Consider the following 24,914-nt stretch of genomic DNA (forward strand, 5'->3'; position numbering starts at 1 on the left):
GAACTCGCTGAAGACGTGCTTTAAGTTTTTTGAGGGTTGTGACGTATTGAACAGAATTTATTGTGCATCCCTGCTCCAAAAAATCAACCAGAATCACACCCTCTGTATCCCAGAAAACTGTTGCCATAACTTTCCCTGCCGATCGCACAGTTTTGAATTTTTTCTTCCTCGGCGAGCTTGTGTGACGCCACTCCATTGACTGCCTCTTTGATTCGGGTTCAAAAAAATGCACCCATGTTTCGTCCCCGGTCACAATTTTTTTCAGAAACTCATCTCCCTCCAAACGGAAGCGCTGCAAGTGTTGGGAGGCTATTGTTTTCCTTGCCTCTTTATTCTGATCGGTTAACATTCTTGGAACCCACCGTGCACAAACTCTTGAGTACCCCAATTGTTTAATAATCGTGATCACACTGCCTTTACTAAGAGAAATAATGCGACACACTTCATCTGCAGTCACCCGACGGTCACCACGAATGATGTCATCAACTTGCTGAATGTTGTGTGGAGTCACTGCACTCACCGGCCTGCCGCTCCGCTTTTCGTCAGTCAACAGTGTTTGCCCTTCAGCTTCCTTACAACGACGAACCCATCGTCTAACAGTGCTGACATCCACTGTCACAACACCATACACCTTCTTCAGTCTTTCATGAATGCGTATGGGCGTTTCACCTTCTGCATTCAAGAATTCAATCACACAACGCTGTCTCAAACGAACATCGATGTCGGCCATCTTACAAACTTCTGCTATGCTGCCACCTGTTGACACAGAAAGTTACTACTGCAGTGGATTGCAGAAGAAGGTTTGAGGAATGGCGCCAAATTCAAATTTTTCACTTAACTTAATTTCTTTAAGTAGAAAAAAAATGGGAGGCATTACTTTTTGACCGACCCTCGTAATGTATAGTCGATTTCATATCTAGTTATAAATGTCATTTTACTGTAGAAATGGGTGACAATACCAAAATTAAATTTGCAAAATATAATTTAGGTCATGTGCAAACATTGCCGAAACAAAGTGCGAGCGTATTTTTTGATTTCACTACGTCCGAGAGAACTTCATTAGATACATTTTGGAGGTAGAATAAGCAGATCCATCTGATAATGAACTTCTAAACTACCAAAGTATAGACGCGAGATGGGAAGCATGAGTAGTTCTTGATCAGTGGAATTCCTTCGTTGCAAGTAAAGGACGTGATACATATTAATGGGGTTGGCTTGATTTGGAGAAGGAGACCAAACAGCGAGGTCATCGGTCTCATCGGATTAGGAAAGGACGGGAAAGGAAGTAGGCCGTGCCCTTTCAAAAGAACTATCCCGACATTTGCCTGAAGCGATTTAGAGAAATCATCGAAAACCTTAATCAAGATGGCCGGACGTGGGACTGAACCGTCGTCCTCCCGAATACGAGTGGAGTGCACTAACCACTGGGCGACACATATTAATGAATCAGTGAACGATGGTAATGAAGTATGAATGTGTTGCGGTGTAAATGAGGTGTTGAGAAATGATAATTGTGAGATTAATTCGTCGGACGTTTATGTTGGTCCCACCCGTGATGAGGATGTCGACTACGAGTTTGTTGAACCTTCGTAAAATAGTGATACGAATGTTAATGTCATTGAGAGATGAAGTATTCGAACAATACAGGGAGGGTGGTGCCAGTGATCTAAGTGACGCGTCGTTAGAGATGTTTCCGAACCGTGTTATTTGACGGAAAATGCGGAATGCATATCTTTCTGGATGAAGCTTCTGTTGTCCTCGACGGTAATATTAGTAGTGATTGAATGGAGAAATATGAAGATGATTATGGTGTAGCTGTTTGGGTTTCCTATGTTAAAGTAAATAAAGTGTTGATGCCTGAGGAATGGAAAGTGAAAAAGTGTTGAGGGTGGTATGGACTAGGAAGTCATGTTGGCATAAGAAAGCATTCAGTTAGATTTTTAGTGGAGCTAAGTATGCAGAGCTACCCAGTGAGGGAGCGTTTATTATAGAAAAGAAATGTATGTAGAGAAATCGTTGGACATTTATGAGAAGAAGCTGAATGTAAGAGGGCATCAGCGGAAAGGGTGCAGCCAATAATTAATATAAAAGTAGGAGACACAGAAAGCAGTGCTTTGCTGGACAGTGGGAGTCAGTTATCGGCAGTAGTAGTGGAATTTTTAGATGCAGTCAGAAATACTGGTTTAGTTGAGGTACCTATCGGAGGTGTTAGAATAAAGACAGTCACAACAGCTTACAATAAGCCAGTGAATAAAGAGTTTATTTTAGAATTTGAGGCGTATGACACTAAAATAGCAAGGAATTGTTTACAAGTGCAGAATTTGTCCGTAAATATTGTCCTGAGCATGGACTTTCTGTGTGAGTACCCGTGATGCATCAGCTGTAAGCAGGGGGCAAACAGGAGACACGTGCGGTTCAAAGAGGTCCTACAGGGGAAGCATTTAATGGCACACATTATCCGAGGCATATACACACAGAGTGAATAATGTATCATCGATCAGTTTGGAGAAATAGTCGACGAAATTTAACATCCATATGTTGAGGGAAAACACGAATTGCTAAATTTACTATGCAAGTACAAAGGGATCTTTTCCGATAAGCCAGGCATTTTGAGAGATTTTTATTACAAATTAAAAATTTATAATTGCGTTGGATTCCGAAGTCAAAATCAGTTGACGTAAAAGTTTACTGAGCATGATACAGAGTCATAATGGAAAAAAAAATTATACCGGAAAAACCAATGTTTCGGCTATGGTCACAATGGTCTTCTTCTGAGCCGGCCGCGGTGGCCGTGCGGTTCTACGCGCTTCAGTCCGGAACCGCGTGACTGCTACGGTCGCAAGTTCGAATCCTGCCTCGGGCATGGGTGTGTGTGATGTCCTTAGGTTAGTTAGGTTTAAGTAGTTCTAAGTTTTAGGGGACTGATAACCTCAGATGTTAAGTCCCATAGTGCTCAGAGCCATTTGAACCATCTTCTTCTGAGTCTGCAGAAGAAGGCCACTGCAACATTAGCCGAAACGTTGGTTTCTCGGGAAACGCAGATAACTTTTATGCCAAATTAAAAATTATTCCACATGATCCTATAAAAGTGAAGCTATATTCGACAGCTTTAGAAGTTAGGGACGCTGTCAGGGGGACGTTGACACAAATGGAAGACAGCGGCATAATGGCGGGAAGAAGGAAAAGTTATTGCAACCCAGTAATTATTGTTATGAAGTGGGAAAGGTTAATTCTAGTAGGATTAACAAGATAACTGTCTGGTAAAACGAGCGACCTGGGAACACTGATGAACTACACACATCAAAAAAGTTTTGCATCACCTCTGTTCCCAGAACTCCTGAAGATAGACGTAGACTGTGTATATTATATCACAGACACAGTCTCTTTGACTGTTCAGAGATGTCACTAAACCCGCCCGAAGACGTAAACAACCGTGCATGAGCAGCTCCTAATAGACGGAGGGGGTCGACAGCTGTCCAGTTCCAGTCATTACCAGGAAGGAGATACATGGCTCATGTTGCCTGTAGTTCAACCAGGTCTAGACGGTCAATACCGTGGTTCGATCGCGTCCGCATTGTTACTTTGTGCCAGTAAGGGCTCTCAACGAGGGAAGTGTCCAGGCGTCTCGGAGTGAACCAAAGCGATGTTATTCGGACATGGAGGAGATACAGAGAGACAGGAACTGTCGATGATATGCCTCGCTCAGGCTGCCCGAGGGCTACTACTGCAGTGGATGACCGCTGCCTACAGATTATGGCTCGGAGGAACTCCGACAGCAACGCCACCATGTTGAATAATGCTTTTCGTGCTGCCACAGGACGTCGTGTTACGATTCAAACTGTGCGCAATAGGTTGCATGATGCGCAGCTTCACTCACGACGTCCAAGGCGAGGTCCATCTTTGCAACCACGACACCATGCAGCGCGGTACGGATGGGCCCAACAACATGCCGAATGGACCGCTCAGGATTTGGCATCACGTTCTCTTCATCGACGAGTGTCGCATATTCCTTCAACCAGACAATCGTCGGAGACGTGTTTGGAGGCAACCCGGTCAGGCTGAACGCCTTAGACAAACTGTCCAGCGAGCGCAGCAAGGTGGAGGTTCCCTGCTGTTTTGTGGCGGCATTATGTGGGGCCAGCGTACGCCTCTGGTGGTCATGGAAGGCGCCGTAACGGCTGTACGTTATGTGAATGCCATCCTCCGACCGATAGTGCAACAATATCGGCAGCATATTGGCGAGGCATTCGTCTTCATGGACAACATTTCGCGCCCCCATCGTGAACATCTTGTGAATGACTTCCTTCAGGATAACGACGTAGCTCGGCTAGAGTGGCCAGCATGTTCTTCAGACATGAACCCTATCGAATATGCCTGAGACAGGTTGAAAAAGGCTGTTTATGGCTGACGTGACCCACCAACCACTCTGAGACATCTACGCCGAATCGCCGTTGAGGAGTGGGACAATTTGGACCAACAGTGACTTGATGAACTTCTGGATAGTATGCAACGTCGAATACAGGCATGCATCAATGCAGGAGGACGTGCTACTGGGTATTAGATGTACCGGTGTGTACAGCTATGTAGACCTCTACCTCTGAAGGTCTCGCTGTATAGTGGTACAACATGCACTGTGTGGTTTTCATGAGCAATAAAAAGAGCGGAAATGATGTTTATGTTGATATCTACTCCAATTTTCTGTACGGGTTCCGGAATTCTCTGAACCGAGGTGATGCAAAACATTTTTTGATGTGTGTAATTCCCTAGCTCAGGAACATAACTAAACTGAAATTATGTACTGGTAAATAGTTTAGATACGGAATACCATGTTTTGATAGGTTATGTATGACTCCAAATGTATTTAGTTTGTGTCTGTTCAAAACCAGACACAAGCTAAATAGATTCTTTCCTTAAGTTGTTGTTTTTAAAGACACATGGAGCTGTGGTCATGGGCGAATATGTCGCTACGAATAGTTTTGAGTCATCAGTTCTGTGTGCTTCACGTGATCAGCATGGCAAACCAGGCGAGGGTTTTTATAATATTGTCCAGTGGGAAGCCGCGAGGCGTGGAGTTTCAGTTACTGATGAGAGATTTCCTTGCTTTGATTGCATGGTAGTGTTAGTGAGGCTTGGCGTGCGAGAGGGGAGGCAACGTATAGCACAGCTCCTGCGAGAGCTTCTGTAAAGTTTGGAAGGTAGGAGACGGATACTGGCAGAAGTAAAGCTGTGAGTACCGGCCGTGAGTCGTGCTTCGGTAGCTCAGATGGTAGAGCACTTGTCCGCGAAAGACAGGTCCCGAGTTCGAGTCTCGGTCGGGCACACAGTTTTAATCTGCCAGAAAGTTTCAAAACTATCTTTAATCAGATGCCAAGAACATTTAAAATGGATATTCCAAACCATGCATCCAAGCAAGGAAAGCGAATTTATTATCGATTCTCTGAGAGAGATAGTTTCTTGTATCAGTTCATTATTTTATTTAATCAGTTTTATTGCTTTTCTGTCGTATTTGAAGCGTAATTTCATATACAGCATTATTGGTATATTTATAGGGACACTTGGATCCATTTCATCATGCTAAATGTAGGCTAGAAGGCGTGTTGTTGACAGTTTCTCGATAAAGATCACACATAATTTCACAATTCAATAAAGTCTCATGAGTGGATTAACTCATTTTAAGGTGAGTGCAGAACAATGCTACTAAACTTATTGTTGCACTATATTTGCAGACAAGTTTATCGGGGGTATTGCAAGTTGACGGATTTTTGCGTGTGCCGTTTCCGTACGGAGGTGGTGGATTCTAGTAATCTGGGAACAAGAGCGAGGGCCGCACTGTATACAGCTGCTGGCAGAATGCAGGTAACACACACACAACAGTAATAACATCAGGGGAAACTTTTGGGACGCGAGAAATGGTTTACAATCTGAGCTCGGGAGAGTATAGTGGATGGTGGAGAATATTCATATTCAGGGGCTAGATAACAACAGGTGGCAGACAAAGGTTTAATCACCAAATGAAGAGAATAGGACAGAATTTTTGACGATAACGCCTTTTCTCTGGAACAATTGCTTGAAAAGTTATGCTATTTGAAGTGTACTGATACTTATAACTTTTACATTTTCATTAATATTAATCTGATTGTGACAAACAAGATTTCATTGATTAGCTCTTGCTTAGCTGCACCGAATTTACATGCGGTACATAGCACATGCACAATAGCGTGAGGTAATAGAATAGCAGAATTAATTTGTTTATAGATTTACAGTAGTTTGAGTGGTGGACTGGCCGTGTTAATGAATCACGTAAGAGGTACAGAGTAAATTTATTTAACTGATATTGTGATTTACTCTGAGATGTGCAGGTAATTCGAACAGTGAACATGGACGATGGAAATCTTCGGGAATTGTCAGCGGTTCATCGAATAATTTACATTAGGCAGACATGAAAATTGTTTTCGGTCTACAACAGAAATAGTTGTGCCTGATTTGCAGTGCGCCTGCTCTGACGTAACTCAGGTTTCCTTGTCTCAAAGGAACGCGTAATTAGGTAAACTTTAGCTTTGATACAATAAACTCTGTTGAAACATACATGATCACATGTGTCTCCGAAACATTTTTTAAGTGGTACACATGTATTGAAATTTCAGAGACTTTCAGAAAGACGCTGCTGGCATAGTTTTAAAAGGAACAGATACTTACGGCAGAGCATACACGAGCCTAAGAAACATAGCATTCAGCGTATTTAATTGTTCCAATGGAATTAATAAGTTTCGTAATTTAATTACTCGATCTGTTGTGTCAGCTCGTAATTCACTCTTTAACTTTACCGACAACATTCTTAAGTTCTTCATTCACAAGTCATTTACTTCTGAATTGATTTAAACAAAGCTTTGAGTTTGGTATATTACTCACAGTTGTTTCAAAAGCTAGACAGTGCAGGGAATTACTCGAACTAAGCCCTAATTAGCGTCGCAGGTGTCCAAGGCTCAATACTGAGTTTTGTTTATTTTCTTCTGTTAATCTGGGCCTTCCAGTCGTCTCTTTTGTGTTACTCGCAGACCACACACATTTACTGTTTCGTACTACTCGCGTCTCGAAATGAAGGACGAGATTAATGTCTCAACTAACAGTTTTCTGAGGAAGGACTAATAGTAAGCAGACATCGATATGAAATTTACTTTATTATCTTCTGCCAGCTTTTGGGTGTTTTCACACACATCTACGGACTAAACCTTATACCTGCATGTTGATGGATGGATGTTTCGTAAACGAGAGACTTTTTTCTTATCGCCGAGAGTATCTACTTTCGTAATCTGAGTCCTCATACAAACAGTTCTTATTTTTGACCATTTTCTTCGTGCTATCAATCAGATGATTTATGTTGCGGATATAAATTGATTCGTGCACTCTTGCACCTGAAGATTACATCTACATCTGCATAGATACTCCGCAAGCCAGCGTACGGCGCGTGGTGGAGGGTACCCTGTACCACTACTTGTCATTTCCTTTCCTGTTCCACTCGCAAATAGAGCCAGGTAAAAACGACTATCTATATGCCTCCGTATGAACCCTAATTCTTCGTATCATCTCTTAGTGGTCCTTACGCGTAATGTGTGTTGGCGGCAGTAGAATAGTTCGGCAATCAGCTTCAAATGCTGGTTCTCTAAATTTTCTCAATAGCGTTTCTCGGAAAGAACGTCGCCTTCCCTCCACGGATTTCCATTTTGAGTTCCCGAAGCATCTCCGTAACACTTACGTACTGTTCAAACCTACCGGTAGTAAATCTAGCAGCCCGCCTCTGAACTGCGTCAATGTCTTTCTTCAATCCTATCTGGTACGGATCGCAAGCACAAGAGCAGTCCTCAAGAATAGGTCGCACCAGTTTCCTATATGCGGTCTCCTTTACAGGTGAACCACGCTTTCCTCAAAGTTTCCCAATAAACCCAAGTCGACCATTCGCCTTCCCTATCACGGTTCTCACATGCTCGTTCCACCTCATATGGTATACCCAGATATTTAAACGACTTGACTGTGTCAAGCAGGGCGCTAATAATACTGCATGCGAACATTGCAGGTCTGATCTTCCTACTCATCTGCATTAACTTACATTTTTCCACATTTAGGGCTAGCTGCCATTTGTCACACCAACTGGAAATTTGGTCTAAATCGTATTGTATCTTCCTATTGTCACACAACTTCGACACCTTACCGTACACCACGCCATCATAAGCGTATCGTCGACGACATTGTACGCCCCGTTTTGTTGCCCTTCATGGCAAGCCATCCTAGACTTAAAGTTCAGCAAGATAGCGCCCGCTCGCACACGGCGAGAGTTTCTTCTGCTTGCCTTTGTGCTTGCCAAACCTTATCCCGGCCAGCACGGTTGCCGGATCTCTTCCCAATTGAGAACATTTAGAGCTTTATAGGCAGGGTACTCCAACCATCTAACATGCCATTTGTACAGAATTTGGTGCAATATCCCTCAGGAGGACATCCAACAACTTTTTCAATCAATTCCAAGCCGAATAACTGCTTCTAATAGGGCCAGAGGTTGCCCAACCTGTTATTGACTTTCTCAATTTGCGAAGCTCTTTCTCTTGCATAAATAATCCAATTTTTCTGAAATTGTAATCGTTTGTTTTGTTTGTCTGGACATATACGTCACTTGTATCGATTTCCGTCCCATTTTACACACACACACAAAATAAATAAATCCACACTCTCCTTCACTCCAATGGGTACTGTGAATATAGCAAGGTTTCCGTTCCATCCTCACACATGTCCCGCTTATTATCATTCCGAACTTCAGTTGCTTCGCAGCATGTACAACATGTCTTCTCTACTGAACATTTTCCTGTCACACTATATGTGGAGGAACATCATCTGCACAGTAACTATACAGACACACCAACTAATATTCAGTTATGAGAGTCCCAGGGTCCGGCACGCCTGTCTGAGATGGCACCTGATACTGTGAGACATTCACTCATATTGGGTCGGAGGCCCATAAACTCCACAGTCCATGACCCACCCGCCTCGTCTTTCACCAAACGGATAACCCTATTGTTTGCCGGCTTCATGCCACAAAGGTTATCAGCTGAATGTCCAGAGGTGTTGAATTCATAGGGGTTGCACCTTATCACTTCACACAGGTAATAAGCGAGGGCTGCTACGTTTTGAACTTCCCGCTTTGAACTACTGTTCAAGTACCATCCAGACAGTTGAAGATGTATTGTTAAGGGAGTTACTGGTGCTGAAAACAAGCCAAAATCGTAAATAGGATGTAATTCAGGTGAATTCATCAGGTTTAATGATATAGTTACTAATGAAATTTAAAGAATAGATAGCAAGTTAGAAAGTGAATCTTCCACGTCAGACGAAAGTGAAGTGTGTGAATATTTGTATCAGTCAGATAATGTGGCTGAATATGATTGAGCGAATGTAGCAGAGACTGATGTGCATGTTGATTTAGATCAAAATTCTTCACGGGTGACAGATATTTCTTATTATATTGTTGCTAATTTTTGTGTTGATTACTTTATTTCGGCTGTTTTTCACGAGTATTCGGTTTATTAAATCTTGCAGGACTGGACAATTTCGGCGCTGCAGGCTACTTTCAAATCAGTAGGTGTCGATGTGTAGTGCAATTATCCTGTTGTTAAACGACGGAACAGGCAATCTTAAAGCAAGCACATGACGTGTAAGCGTCGGAATTAAAACCAGAAAACCTACAGCATACAGTAATAGTCATTTTTTCAGTTAATGCCACGTTATAGGGCACTATATGTGCCTGCTTTCGTTGTTGTAGACCAACTCAGTTGGTGATTAAATTGGCTCATGAAATAATTTGTACTCAAAAAGTAATGTTATGCGAAATTAATTGTTTTATTTTCATGGATTTTCTGAGATTGAAGGCCCTGTCGCACCCCTTCCCCTGATCCTACCGAGACAAATTTCACACAACTCATTTTTATATGGAACTAAACTAAAGTGGGGGCTGGCCTAAGAAAACTTAGAATTCTTTTTATAAATGCCAAATAGGAGCCACCCTAGGGTAACATACATTGTTTCAGTTTCAATAAAGGTGTTCAGTACACTACGTTTCAAGAAACTATCGATTCTGTTCAACTGATCTTCCAAGTTCTTTGCTGTCCTAACAGAAGTAAAATGCCATCGGAAAATCTTTAAGTATTAATATCTTCTTGTTGAACAATAATTGCCTTTCCAAATATCTCTTTGCTTTCCTTTGCTGCTTACCCAATGTACAGTTGGAATTACGTTGGTAACACTCTACATTCGTGTCTCATTTCCTTCTCAACTCTTGCTCCCGTTTCATGACCTTCGTCGCTTCTAACGGCAGTCTGCTTTCTGCACAAGTTGAAGGTAACCTTTCGCTGCCCTTATTACGCAGCTACCCTCATAAATTCCCAGCTGCCCTCATAATTTCAAAAACTCTATTCTAGTTCTTTAACAGATCTGCAAAAGTAAGATGAGCGTTACACCTGCTCCTCTCAATGTGTGAAACCATTGTCTTAACCACTGTTCCATGTTGAAATATAATACAGTTGGTCTTGTCCACATTAAATATTCAAAGTGTCACTTCTTTAAGTTTCAAATTATGCTGTGAATTCACAGGTTGCCACATTACTGTTAGTCGATTGCAAAAATGAAACGGTAGGACACCACAGACAAATCTTCAGTTACCATTGCACTCCTCTCGCAATTTAAGTAGCGCTTAAAGAAGAACATAGCTCAGAAATTTCTAATTTCAACATTAGTTCACAGAATTCATCATAGACGTCTGCTGTACAACAGGATAAAGGAGGAATCGTCAATGTATAGCAGTATTGAGAATGAGATCGGCAGATTTGTTTTACTCGTTATACTGCCCTGTTCGATATCTATTTCTTTTCCTGCAAACAGAATAGGAATTTCGTGATACCGTTCTCAGACTGCCGTTGCGCGCTGCCACATATCTGCAAGATCTTAGAAAAGCCTACGTTGTCTTTCTCATTTGGTGATTACGAAATGGTTTTTCACTCCTTGGAAGCTGTGCAAACACGGGCAGAAGTCGTTTCATTCTTTTGTCTTTATTTTGTGCACCAGATGCTCGAAGTTGCTGAATGACGCGGAAATGAGGCGCTGCTGATCCCGGCGACAAGTTAATGGCTACCATCTTAGCTTTCTCCGCGTGCCGCGTTATTACCTATCGAAAAACTGTTCCTCGGTCCCTCATTCTTCCGGTACGTCGGCCTTCTTTTCTTGTACGCACAACGGAAGCGGGGAAGCAGCATGCGGCTGTGGGAACACACTCCTTTCCTTTCCTGAAGAACACGGCTATGTCAGTCGTCAAAATACTGTATGAGAAAAAGTACTTCGTGTTGCTGTTGTGGTCTTCAGTCCGAAGACAGCTCTCCGCGCTAGTCTATCCTGCGCAAGTTTTTTCGTCTCTGCACTAGTGCATTCTATAGGGGGCAGTCAGATGAAAATGAGACAGATCGAAAAAGGTAAGTAAACTGTTTGTTATTTCAAAAGTAATCGCTAAAACTATTAATACAGTTACCGCACTGTGAGCCAAGACGGTCAATGCCTTCATGGAAAAATTTTGTGGTTGCCTACGGAAACATTATTGTACCCTGGCATGCGCTTCGTCCGAAGCAAATTGACGGCCATGAATGTCTTTCTTCAGGGCTCCAAAAATATGGAAATCGCATGGGGAGGGATCGGGACTGTATGGAGAACGTGTAAGGGATTCCCAGTGAAACTTCTGTAGCATACTAGAAACAATCTTGGGAACATGTGGGCGGGCATTATGTTGGAAGTGTGTTTCGACAACGCTGCGTGAGTTTCCCTGGGAAGCCCTTACACAGCCCTTACACAGTCACGATCCCTCCTCATGCGCTTTTCATATTTTCGGAGTGCTGAAGAAAGACATTCGTGGCTGTCGATTTGCGTCAGAAAAAGAGGTGCACGCTTGGGTACAATAATGGTTCCCTAGGCAACCACAAACATTTTTTTGGTGAAGGGAATGACCGTTTTGTCTCACAGTGGGGTAAGTGTATTAACAGTTATAGCGATTAATTTGGAAACAACAAACAATTACTTACTTTTCTCCATATCTCAGTTTCATTGCACTGCTCAGCATATATCTACTCGAATACGTGTACTGTTGGCAAGCCTTGGTCTCCCTCTACAATGTATATCCCCATACTTTCTTTCGTTACTAATTAACTATTCTTCTAATCCACTGGACGTATCGTATCAACCAATTCATTCAATTAGTGAAGTTCTGCCATAATGCACTTTGCCCTCATTTAGATGCGAAACCTCCTAGTTAGTAATCAATCTATCATTCTGTTCGTAAGCTTCATTCTTTATCACCATACTCCAAGGTTTATATTCTCTTCCCGCCTGCAACGTTTATCGTCCACTGTCTGACAAAAAGTGAAGCATCCAGAAGACATGGTCGAACTTGACTGTAGGCTAGTACGAGTACACGCTCTCAACATCGGTGGGTATGTAAACGATTAGAGTTCGCTCACCCCTGCCATCCCGCTCACCCTCCATTGTTCGTCCACCGCTTGCCAGCCAGTCTTCTGCTCCTGCCTCCAAACAGAGTTGTCACAGGATGACTCAAGTGTCTTCCACCTCACCCCGTTTTCACATAGTGTTCTCCATTCGAGTTCAGCTCACTGTGGGTACTGTTCATTATAACAGTAACTGTATGTATTTTTAAATTTTATATAAGTTTTTTTTCATGTACAGGTTACAGACTACACCATGTTTACATTTTGTTCCATTTATGTTTTTTATTTAAATAAGTGTATCTTGATAGCAAGCAGTTTAATTTTTCTATAAGATGTATTTTTCAATGCTGTACGATATAAGTCCTCTATGTAGCCTTTCTCCTAGAAGAACAGCAAGTTATCATCTTGCAAAACTGGATAAAAACAGAAAATTCCGCTACTGCCAACAGCTAACTTACTGTTCTTCTAGCTCCTTGTCAAACCTGACGAGACACCTGAAGCACCGAGCGAGGTGGCGCAGTGGTTAGCACACTGGACTCGCATTCGGGAGGACGACGGTTCAATCCCGTCTCCGGCCATCCTGATTTAGGTTTTCCGTGATTTCCCTAAATCGTTTCAGGCAAATGCCGGGATGGTTCCTTTGAAAGGGCACGGCCGATTTCCTTCCCAATCCTTCCCTAACCCGAGCTTGCGCTCCGTCTCTAATGACCTCGTTGTCGACGGGACGTTAAACACTAACCACCACCGCCACCACACCTGAAGTCCAGGTACCCAACGGCACCTCTGGAACGGTGTGGGTCAGGAAGCTGATCAATATCGCAATAAACCGATGATTCTTCTGCAGAAATTCGAGAAATTGTCTCTCACGAATCTTGCTCGCCGGCCGGGGTGGACGAGCGGTTCTAGGCGCTACAGTCTGGAACCGCGCGACCGCTACGGTCGCAGGTTCGAATCCTGCCTCGGGCATGGATGTGTGTGATGTCCTTAGGTTAGTTAGGTTTAAGTAGTTCTATGTTCTAGGGGACTGATGACCTCAGCAGTTAAGTCCCATAGTGCTCAGAGCCATTTGAACCATTTGAATCTTGCTCACCAATGTTTGCTTTCCCTTCAAATAATGTTCTACTTAAAAAAATAAGGTCGTAGTGAGCCTCAGTCTGTGGCCAGCCCTTCATTTTCATTTGGCTCCTGCTCAGATGCTGACGTATTTTCTTTTACGATGCCCTCACCTTCACCCAATTTTCGTTTGCAACAACGCATAAGTAAATTTGCCAATGGTTTAAAGCTGATATTACTAAATAAAATTAGGAGATTATTGACACAACATTTAAAATATCATAAATATATTTGTCCAAATTATAATTCACGAATTCGAAAACCATTGTCAAACTCTAAATCTCTTAAGTCAATATATCTGATAAAATTGAAAATCATTTGACCTCTGCAAAGGCAAGGACAGGCGGACAACTATAAACAATATTAGTTTCTAAGCACTCACGCCACATTTTACAGATGAGAAAGCCCAAAGTCATATCTTCTTGAATGCTACCTATCTGAAGAAAGACACACTATAGAAATGTCAAACTGGGTAAAGGCTATGATCATAAAATATAGTGTCAAGTTTGAAATCACTACCTTAATAATGGACAACGCTTCAAGAATTATTTGCACATTCTTTAAACCTTGTTGTGCAATATTCAATACAAAAGTCAGAACAGAGAACTGTTGGCGAGGTCAGAAGAATAGTTATATTTTTCAAAAAGAGTAGATTTGCTTCGCTGAAATAGAATAAAATTAAAAAAAGAACAATCATTAACAAATTAATGCCATAGCGGGTGAGAATTCTTCAGTTTGGAAGGGGCTTGATAATATCATCAGTCAGCTCCAAGGAAGCCACAATCCAGTAACTGTAGCGATCGTCAAACTAGACAAATATTTATCTGAGGTGTATTTGCCTAGAAACAGTTATCCCTTAACCTTGTGGGAATCCACATAATTTCTGTACCCAGTGCTTCACCAGTTGGTTCCGAAAATATTGTGTGTTCCACCTACGTCTGTGCGTTGTAAGTATAGCTTTTCAAAACGAGGACGGATGTGCATTGAGAAAAGAAACTGACTCGGTTCGAGTAAAACTGGTCGAAATTTGTGTATAAATCATAACCCTGATTAGTTCCTTCCTCTTGGACACTTGTATTGTCAAGTTGATTGTAAACGACAACAGTAGATAATTTCAGAAGGTACAAAATTAATTTCACTTATGTTGTACTTTTTATATTACATTTTGTTTTCAATATAATCACGAAAAAGTAACGTAAGTTTTATTTTTATAGTTTTCCAAATGAAAAATAGACGAAATGTAGGACTTTTCGAAAATTTTAAAACTAGAAGGGATGTAACGACAAGTTATTAATCATCTTTGTATGTTATTTCAAAACAGATTAAAATAAGATAGAAATAAAGGTAACTTGATCTCGAATTAAAAGAGCAGGGCATCTTCCTTTCTTTTATTTTAGTAAACGAGTAGTGAGCCATGAGCGATCATTCTACTGAGCGAGCAGTTCTGATCCAATTCCTGAGAAGACGGTTTTGTCCATCTCTATTACGTTACATCTCGTGTTACAGTATCGTGGTGGCATTTTTCAACAGTACAAAACTTGTTCTCACGTGACACCTTATCCGTGAACTGTCTGCGTGATATGGAGGTACTCCAGTGGCCAGATCTATCCCCGATAGAACATGTGTGGGACAAGCACGAACGTCAATTCTGTCCCAGGGTATAACGGACCAGCTACAACAGTTGCCTGCCGGCTCGTCACAGGTGCATGCATCCAGGCCAGAGGGGGTGCTTAGAGGGCTCCTACTTCCAGGTTCTCTGTAAGTTTGACTCGATATTTGGTCACTGAAACAGTATCACATACCTTCTCAGACTGGGAAGTTTGACTTCAGTTCCTGCTTCCCTTCTGGGTGCTCTACGTTTTTGTTAGGCAGTGTATTATCGGAAGCAAACTTTCTAAGACTTAAATGTACATTCGATGTTAACAAATTCTTTTCGGAAACACTTTTTTTGCTGTTTTATATTCTATTTACTTCGGCCAACGTCAGTTATTTTGCTGCCCAAGTAATAAAACTCACGCACTACTTTTAGTGTCTGATTTCCTAATCTAATTCCTTCAGCGCATTCTCACTACATTCCATTAGCATGCTTTTAATTTTGTTGCTTTTCGTCCTATCTCCTGTTTTATGGACACTATTCATTCTGTCCAACTGATCTTTCAAATCTTTTGCCGTCCCTGACATAATTAAAATGTTACTGGGAAACTTTAAAGCTTACATTTCTTCTAAAATCACTTTAATTCTTTCTCCAAATTTCTCCTCTGTTTCCTTTGCTTCTTACTCTGTGTACAGATTGAGTAACATGGGGAATATTACCCCTCTATTATTCTTTACCAATCGTGTCCTACGCGTCTTAGAGCTGCAGTCTTGTTTTTGGATAAGTCATAGACAGTCTTTCGACGCCTGTATTTTATGTGTGATAACTTCAGAATTTCAAAGAGCGTATTCGAGTCAACATAATCAAAAGCTTTCTTAAATCTATAATTGCTACAAGTGTGCTTTGCTTTTCAACAACCTATAGGTAAATCGTAGAGCCAGTATTACTTAGCCTGTTCCTACATTTCTCTGGAACACAAACTGACCTTCTCTGCGATCATCTTCTACCAGTTACTCGATAATTTCCGTAGATAATACAGTTAGAAACTATTCATTAATAATTATGATTTTCTTAAACTTCTGTGATCGGAAACTTCTGAGAAGCTATCTTGTTGGAACGGCGTATAGCACGCACCTACAAAGGAAAATATTTTAAGGAAGAGGAAGGTGAACATCATTTAATGTGTACAAACATAGGTTTAAATTGCAGTTGTTTCAAAGAAAATGCACTTTTTGCGTGCTGCACATCGAAATTTTTATTTTTATTTATGCACTCAGACGAGTTTCGCCTTTTTTTTACAATGCATCTTCAGTGCATGTCAGGTAACTTCTAATTCGTTGCATTTAAGCAAACTGCTTTTTCTCATCTGGCAACTAGGTGGACATCTTACAGTTCACTTTCAGTTCTCTGTTTACGTTACACATCAACAGTTACTGAGAAGGTATCATCTCCATAGTGCATTTCTCTCATGACATTTATTCGTAAGTTTTTCTAGACTGGTGTCTTCTTTAATCTGAGAATGTGAAACTTTATTATCGATACTACTGCACTCATCCTCTGCTTTCAGCGCATTTTTTTAAAAAAATTTTTCTTTAAGTACATGTTAATCTTTGGTATACGGTATATTTTAGTTATAGAGTCAAACTTGGCTCTTCACGATATTGAGATTGTTGTATGGCCGCCGGCCGCTGTGGCCGAGCGGTTCTAGGCGTTTCAGTCCGGAACCGCGCGACTGCTACGGACGCAGGTTCGAATCCTGCCTCGGGTATGGATGTGTGTGAAGTCCTTAGGGTAGTTGGGTTTAAGTAGTTCTAAGTTGTAGGCGACTGATGATCTCCGTTGTTAAAGTCCCATAGTGCTCAGAGCCATTTGAACCATTTTTTGTATGGCCCTCTCTGTTTCTTCGTGATTAACGTTGATAAATCAATGTAAGAATTCACTACTCGATCCACGCCTGTAAGTAGGACGGAGACTGATGCTTTCGAGGCTACACGGAACTGAATCTCTTTTCTTGAGTTCCACTTAGTTCAGCTTCGGGTGGACAGGGAAAGTGTGCCGGGAAAAAACGTTCATATAGGAAGGACAAAATAAAACTGATCCGAAATCCAACACGTGACTCAAGATAAACTGTATGGCTATATTCACTGATGTGGAGCAAAATTCAACTTTGGCGCGAGTTAATGAAGTCGGTGAGGAGACAGTTGTTAGAAAAGGCAGTAAAATCTCCTGGCTTCCATGATCGTCTCTGTATTTTTAACTGTGGAACAAGTTACAAGAAAATCCCCACGCGCTGGAAGAGCTACAGCAGAATAAAGTGGCAACGCTGTTGCCGCCGTTGCTCAAGCAGAGTTGCTACAAGTTTCTCCAGTTTGATAAATTCGACTCAAAGCTGTATCAACTACGGCAGAAGCCGTTGCCAGTATCTTCCGTAGAGAGCAATTCTCCATTCAATAACTTTTTTGCCAAGTTTGAAGTGAAGAATTGCTTGGAACATCAAACACCATATAGAGATTAATTTCACGTGTACTGCTTGCGTCTTCGAGATTTCATAATTGTTTACCCACAGTTTTAAGGCACACAGGCGTCGGATATGTGCTCTATAAGCTGTATGACAGTACTGTTTTTATACCAGCCAAACAGTTTCTTTAGGGAACAGGCACAAAATATTAATAACTGATTTACACGATTCTGCACAGCAGGTATTAACAGAAACATGAAAATATAAATTTGGCGTATAATATACATTGAAAGGCTTATTATTGACAACATTTTAAATACTGTCTACCGCAAAGAAAGTATCTTAGTGAAAAACCAGAATACATGTAAGACGACACCTTTAGTATTAACTTCTCCTGCCTGCTACGAACAATATTTCCAAGAAGACTATACATTTAGCCTTCCTAACAAAATACATCGATTTACATTGAACAAACGTGACCTTAACGATGTAGTAATTGTATGTGAGGAAGTGCAACAACAGACGACGTGTCTAATGTGTGATCCCATCCATCTGAAGATGGGCGTATAGGCCGGAAATTGGGTGCGGACATAAGAACGGTAGTAGGGAAGGCGAATGTCCGTTTCGGTTTATTGGGAAAACTTTAGCAAAGTGTGGTTCAAGTAAAAGGCGTCCGCGTGTAGAACACTAATGAGATCCGTGCTTGAGTACTGCTCGAGTGTTTGGAATCCCCACCAGATCCATCTGAAGGCAGATATCGAAGCAATTCAGAGGCGGGGTGCTAGATTTGTTGCCGGTAGGCCTGACAAACACGCGAGTATTACGGAGCTTCGTTAACTGAAGGGGGAATCTCTGGAAGGGTAGACGACCTTCTTTTCGCAGAATATTACCAAGAACATTTGGAGAACCGGCATTTGAAGCTGACTGTAGAACGATTTTGCTGCCACCAACATACATTTCCCACGAGGACCACGAAGATAAGAGAAATTAGGGCTCGTAAAGAGGCGTGTAGATAGTTGTAGAACAAGAAAGGAAATGACTAGTCATGGTATGTGGTACCCTCCGCAACACATCGTACGGTGGCTTGCGGAGTTTGTATGTAGACGTAGATGTAGATATGGCTCGAATGATGTACCTTAATAAAATAGTGTCTGCTGTCTCTTAAATTTCTCCCAGTATTATATTTCACGCCAGGCTTATGCGCATTTTCCGGGCCTGTTTTGTTTTTGCAACCGTGTTTATAATGTGAAATTAAGCACTCCATAGCACACACTTTATGGTACTGCGCATAGCGTAGAACCAGAAGTATCATTCTCAATTCATCTGCTGCTTTTCGTGTCTCATTTCTTAAACAGTTCCCTCAGAATCAGCTTATTAAACTCGAATAAATTCGATTTCACTTGTTTTACTTAAGTTGCAAATAGACAACAAGATGTACATCAACAAAATAAATCAAAGGTAATGACATCTGGTAAAATTAAATCAGACGATGCTGAAGGAAGGAAGATTAGGATTTAGGGTCCCGTCGAAATCGCGGTCATTAGAGACGGAGCACAAATCCGGATTGTGTCGAGGATGGGGAAGGGAATCGGACGTGCTATTTCATAGGGACCATACCGGCACTTGCCTGGGGCGATTTAGGGAAATCACGGAAAACCTAAATCTGGATGGCCTTTCGCGAAATTCAGCCATCTCTGCCCGTATGTGAGTCCAGTGTGCTAACAACTGTGCCACCTTGCTCGGTGACAATGCTGAAGGAGTTACATTAGGAAACAAGACATTGTAAGTAAAAAGATGCGTTTTATTGTTTGGGCAGCAAAATAACTGATGATGGCCGGTATAGAGAGGAAGCGAATTTCTGCAAAAGCAAGAGAAGTATTTCTGAAAGGGAGAAATATGTTAACAATGAATACAAACGGAAATGCCAGAAAGCCTGTTCTGAAGGTATTTGTCTAATGGGCAGCCTTGTTCGGAAGTAAACAGCGGACGACAAACAGTTCAAACGAGAAGAGAATAGAAGCTTTTGCAATTTGGTCATACAGGAGTATGTTGAAGGTTAGATGGGTATATCGGATAACTAATGAAGAGATAGTGAAAAAAAGAAATTTATGGCACAGCGTGACTAAAAGAAGAGCCGTATGGACAGGACAAATCCTAAGCCGTCATGGAATAGCCGATTTGGTAATGGAGGGAAGTGTGTGGCAGTAGAAAGTGTAGAGGAACCAAGGTTCGATTACAGTGTAAGGTGTCAGGCAAATCCAACACCTTCCATGAAAACCCTGACATGATAAGCAAATCCATAGCTCCGAATAAATCGTGACATTAAATTAACCAAAGTAATACGAGTAACGAGTGAGCAAATGGAATACCACAGACTAACACAAGAATGCCTAAATGCATGTCATACCTTCCCACCGTGAGACAGACGCAGTTCCGAGGGGAGAAACGAGAACAGAAGCCGAGAGCAGAACCGTGTTAAGCTGGAAGGTCCTACGATAAGGGACGGACGGACACCCACGTTGCCAGCTAACCGCTAGGACCACACCACCCGCAAGTTTTAGCGTGAGACTTTTTCGCGTCTCTGTTACGTCAAGACCACCCCCCAGCCAATGTTAAAAGCTAGAGCCCTTCAGAAGAACAGTATAGATCTTACGATCACACAAAAAGGGCTACACCACCCGCAAGTTTTAGCGTGAGACTTTTTCAGGTCTCTGTTACGTTAGTACCACCCCCCAGCCCATGTTAAAAGATAGAGCCCTCCAAAAGAACAGTATAGATGTTACGATAACACTAAAGGACCACACCAGCTGCAAGTTTTAGCGTGAGACTTTTTCGCGTCTCTGTTACGTTGCAAACTTTAAAAACATTGCCCCACCACGAAAAGTATAGCATTTCTCATTGGATAGACAGAATTTTTGTAGGCGGAGCTTAAGGTTAACATTGAGACCCTGATTGGTCAGATGAAAACACAGCCAGATAGTTTTTTTTTAAACCTACTTCGGTAAATTGTAGTAAGGAGAAGTTAGGAAAGAGTTGCTTCTGAGACGGTGAGGTGAGCGGAGCTGTGCTGTCCGCCGCCCCCTGACGAACACCGACAAGGTAATGAACGCACGCGATGCCGCATTTTTGAGCGCTTAAGGCTTCACTCAGAACTGCAGAAGTCTCATCTGTTACATCCCCTTTTTACGTCGATTGTCAATTAAAGCTCATGGTGTTCACATTTGCCACTTGCAGTAAAAACCTGAAACGCGATGATTTTTCTGTTATATAGTTATTGAGAAGCCACATCAGCCACTGTAATTTACAACAAGTTAGATAAGGAATTAAAGATAATTTAGGGTCACTGTAGACCATTTTGATAGTTTTCTCTTTTGTGAAACTTAATTTAAACCTAGATTATAGATGTGATATGGCATAGGTCATCCTTCGATCCATTGTAGAACTTTGAAACCCATTCAGGGAATATTCGTTCACATTTTTGTTGAACGCAGTTGGTTTTTACCATCCTGTATTAAAACATTTCCTTTTATCAATAGTGCAATTTATAAACAATGTTTTGTGAGTAGAATAAAATTTCCAATGGTAAACTTAACTGCTTTCTCGACGTTATTTTACCAGCTAACTAAAAATAGGAAAGCCTTGAACCCCTTCCACTAAATTTAGTTAGTATTAAGATTCTTTTACAGGGAGTGCAGTGGAGCTGACGCTGAAATCATTAAGTACTTGGTTATATCATCGCTAGTCTCACTGAACTCTTCTGAATTCTACATGTCATGTGTGGTCTGGCGTCTCCTTACAAGCAACAGGTCCCAGGTTCAAACTAGCCAATTGCCTAAAAACACGCTTAGAGCGTCGTTGCGCGAAAGTGGTAGGGAGACACGATATAGAACAAACAGACACCACGCAGAATGTTTAGAACAGCGAAGGGGTTTAAACGGATGTAGGCTGCAGTAGTTATTTAGAGACGAAGAGATTTGCGCCGGCTACACTAGCTTGGGTAGCAGCATCAAATCTGAGTTTGGACGCAAGACCACGACGACAACAACGCCGCTCACAGTTCCGAGTCAGTAGATCGGCATTCCGGAACGGTGGTTTCCCGCTCCAAGTTGCAACGCTATAAGGTCGGAAGTGCGGTGGTGTCGCGTGAGAAGGCAAGTGACGAGAAGGAATGTCAGCCGATCGGACTGTCGCAACGTCCCGGGTTCGGTGACGACATCGCGCTGGCGTGGGAGAAACGACGGATGCCCACCACAGGGCCAGAGTTCCGGGGTTCGACACACTCCACTTCTGGCAATGTTTCTCCAACCAACCTTTGATTTAATGACCATTCCACTTCCAACTTTGGATTCTACACATTTTTTCGTGTGAAGCATATTTTTTGAGTTATTCTGGTTTGTCAACTTAAAATTTACACCCTGTATATCTCTTAAATGCTGTCGATACTATCTCTTTGAAATCATTCCACAATGCCGGCCGCGGTGGTCTAGCGGTTCTAGGCGCTCAGTCCGGAACCGCGCGACTGCTGCGGTCGCAGGTTCGAATCCTGCCTCGGGCATGGATGTGTGTGATGTCCTTAGGTTAGTTAGGTTTAAGTAGTTCTAAGTTCTAGGGGACTGATGACCACAGATGTTAAGTCCCATAGTGCTCAGAGCCATTTGAACCAAATCATTCCACAACTTTTTTACGCTTACATGATCAAATCGGAAAGAGAGCAGACTGTCTCTTAAAACGGTGTTAAGAGCATTTTTATCAGCTTTTTTAAATATATATACATTGCGTTTCTTTTTTATGGTTGTAGGAGTTACGGTATTCAGCCTAGCAGCTACTGCCTTGTGGTCGCTAATCCCTGTATTCGTCACGATACTCACTATTTGTCCAGGATTATTTGTTGCTAAGAGGTCAAGTATGCTTTCGCAACAATTTACGCTTCTAGTGGGCTCATGAGCTAATTTTTCAAAATAATTTTCTGAGAAAGCATTCAGTACAATTTCGTATGACGTTTTATGCCTGCTGCTGGCTTTAAACGTATAATTTTTCCAGCATATCGAGGGTAGATTTAAGCCACCACCGGCTATAATTGTATGAGTGGGGTACCTATTTGAAATGAGACTCAAGATTACTTTGAATTGTTCAGCAACTATATCTTCTGAATCGAGGGGTCGGTAGAACGTCGAATTTATAGTTTAGTCCGATAGTCTACCCATACTATTTCGCGGGAACTATCTACTTTACTTTCACTACAAGGCAAACTACTTCTGACATCAGTAAATACTCCACCACCAATTGTATTTAATCCATCCTCTCTGAGCACTGTTAGATTGTCTGAAAAAATTTTCTGCTGAACTTATTTCCGGCTTTAACCAGCTTTCTGTACCTATAATTATTTGAGCTTCAGTGCTTTCTATTAGGTCTTGGAGCTCTGGTTCTTTCCCAACACAGGTACGGCAATTTATAGCTACAATACCGATCGTTTCTACAACTAACTTATTGTGTTTTACCTGCCCCCTTTGAGACGGACGCTCTTTCTGTGGTTCCCTGAGACCCTCTAACCTAAAAAACCTCCCAGTCCCTTCCACACAGCCCCCACTACCCTTGTAGCCGCCGGCCGCGGTGGCCGTGCGGTTCTAGGCGCTCCAGTCCGGAGCCGAGCTGCTGCTACGGTCGCAGGTTCGAATCCTGCCTCGGGCATGGGTGTGTGTGATGTCCTTAGGTTAGTTAGGTTTAAGTAGTTCTAAGTTCTAGGGGACTGATGACCACAGCAGTTGAGTCCCATAGTGCTCAGAGCCATTTGAACCATTTGATTTGAACCCTTGTAGCCACTTCCTGTGTGTAGTGGACGCCTGACATATTAAGTGGAACCTGGAAACCCATCACCCGATGGCGCAAGTCAAGGAATCTGCAGCCTACACGGTCACAGAACCGCCTGAGCCTCTGATTCAGACCCTCCACTCGCTTCTGCACCAAAGGATCACAGTCGGTTCTATCGATGATGCTGCAGATGGTGAGCTCCTCCTTAATCTCGCAAGCAAGACTGGCAGTCTTTACCATTTCCGCTAACCACCTGAAACCAGAGAGAAATTGGTACCGCCATGAGCCACCACCAGCAGTTGGCTGCACCCTGTACTCTTCATGGCATCTGGAAGCAGCCTTTCCACATGCAGAATGACTCCCCCCGGTATGCACACGGTGTGCACACTGGCTTCCTTCCCCTCCTTGGGGCCGGCCGGAGTGGCCGAGCAGTTCTGGGCGCTACAGTCTGGAGCCGCGCGACCGCTATGGTCGCTGGTTCGAATCCTGCCTCGGGCATGGATGTGTGTGTTGTCCTTAGGTTAGTTAGGTTTAAGTAGTTCTAGGGGACTGATGACCTCAGCAGTTAAGTCCCATAGTGCTCAGAGCCCCTCCTTGGCAGCCATGTTCCTAAGGGCCCCATTACGTGCCTAACGTTGGAGCTCCCAGATCTTGCGGGCCGAGAAACTTCCTCTGGAACATGGTGGACGACTGCATCTGGCTCAGACACATCGTCAGCCACAGATAACGCCCGAAACCTTTCCACATGCAGAATGACTCCCCCCGGTATGCACACGGTGTGCACACTGGCTTCCTTCCCCTCCTTGGGGCCGGTCGGAGTGGCCGAGCAGTTCTGGGCGCTACAGTCTGGAGCCGCGCGACCGCTATGGTCGCTGGTTCGAATCCTGCCTCGGGCATGGATGTGTGTGTTGTCCTTAGGTTAGTTAGGTTTAAGTAGTTCTAGGGGACTGATGACCTCAGCAGTTAAGTCCCATAGTGCTCAGAGCCCCTCCTTGGCAGCCACGTTCCTAAGGGCCCCATTACGTGCCTAACGTTGGAGCTCCCAGATCTTGCGGGCCGAGAAACTTCCTCTGGAACATGGTGGACGACTGCATCTGGCTCAGACACATCGTCAGCCACAGATAACGCCCGAAACCAGTTCGTCAAACGAACTGGGGAAGCCCTACGATCGGCCCCTCAAAGTTTTTCGCTGCCTGCCAGACTAAGGAGTGATCTCCCATTCGACCACAGATGAGGGGTCAACGTCAGTGCAGGCAGTACCCGGGTGGCCACAGCAGTGGACCGAACGGGGGATACGTGGGACGTGCTCGATGTCTCTCACATCCCAGCGTCCAACCCCCCACGGTGATGCCCCTTGGCAGCAGCCTCAAGCTGTGTGACGGAAGCCAACGCAGCCTGGAGCTGTGCGCGAAGGGTC

At 42.9% G+C, this 24,914-nt stretch overlaps 1 protein-coding gene across 1 annotated transcript in view; it reads left to right on the forward strand.

Moving 5' to 3' along the window:
* Positions 1-24,914, forward strand: part of LOC126249509 (uncharacterized) — a 465,406-nt gene that overhangs the window by 145,933 nt on the left and 294,559 nt on the right. The window lies entirely within an intron of this gene.

This window comes from Schistocerca nitens, chromosome 3 (genome assembly GCF_023898315.1).
Source record: "Schistocerca nitens isolate TAMUIC-IGC-003100 chromosome 3, iqSchNite1.1, whole genome shotgun sequence".
Lineage (NCBI taxonomy): Eukaryota > Metazoa > Arthropoda > Insecta > Orthoptera > Acrididae > Schistocerca > Schistocerca nitens.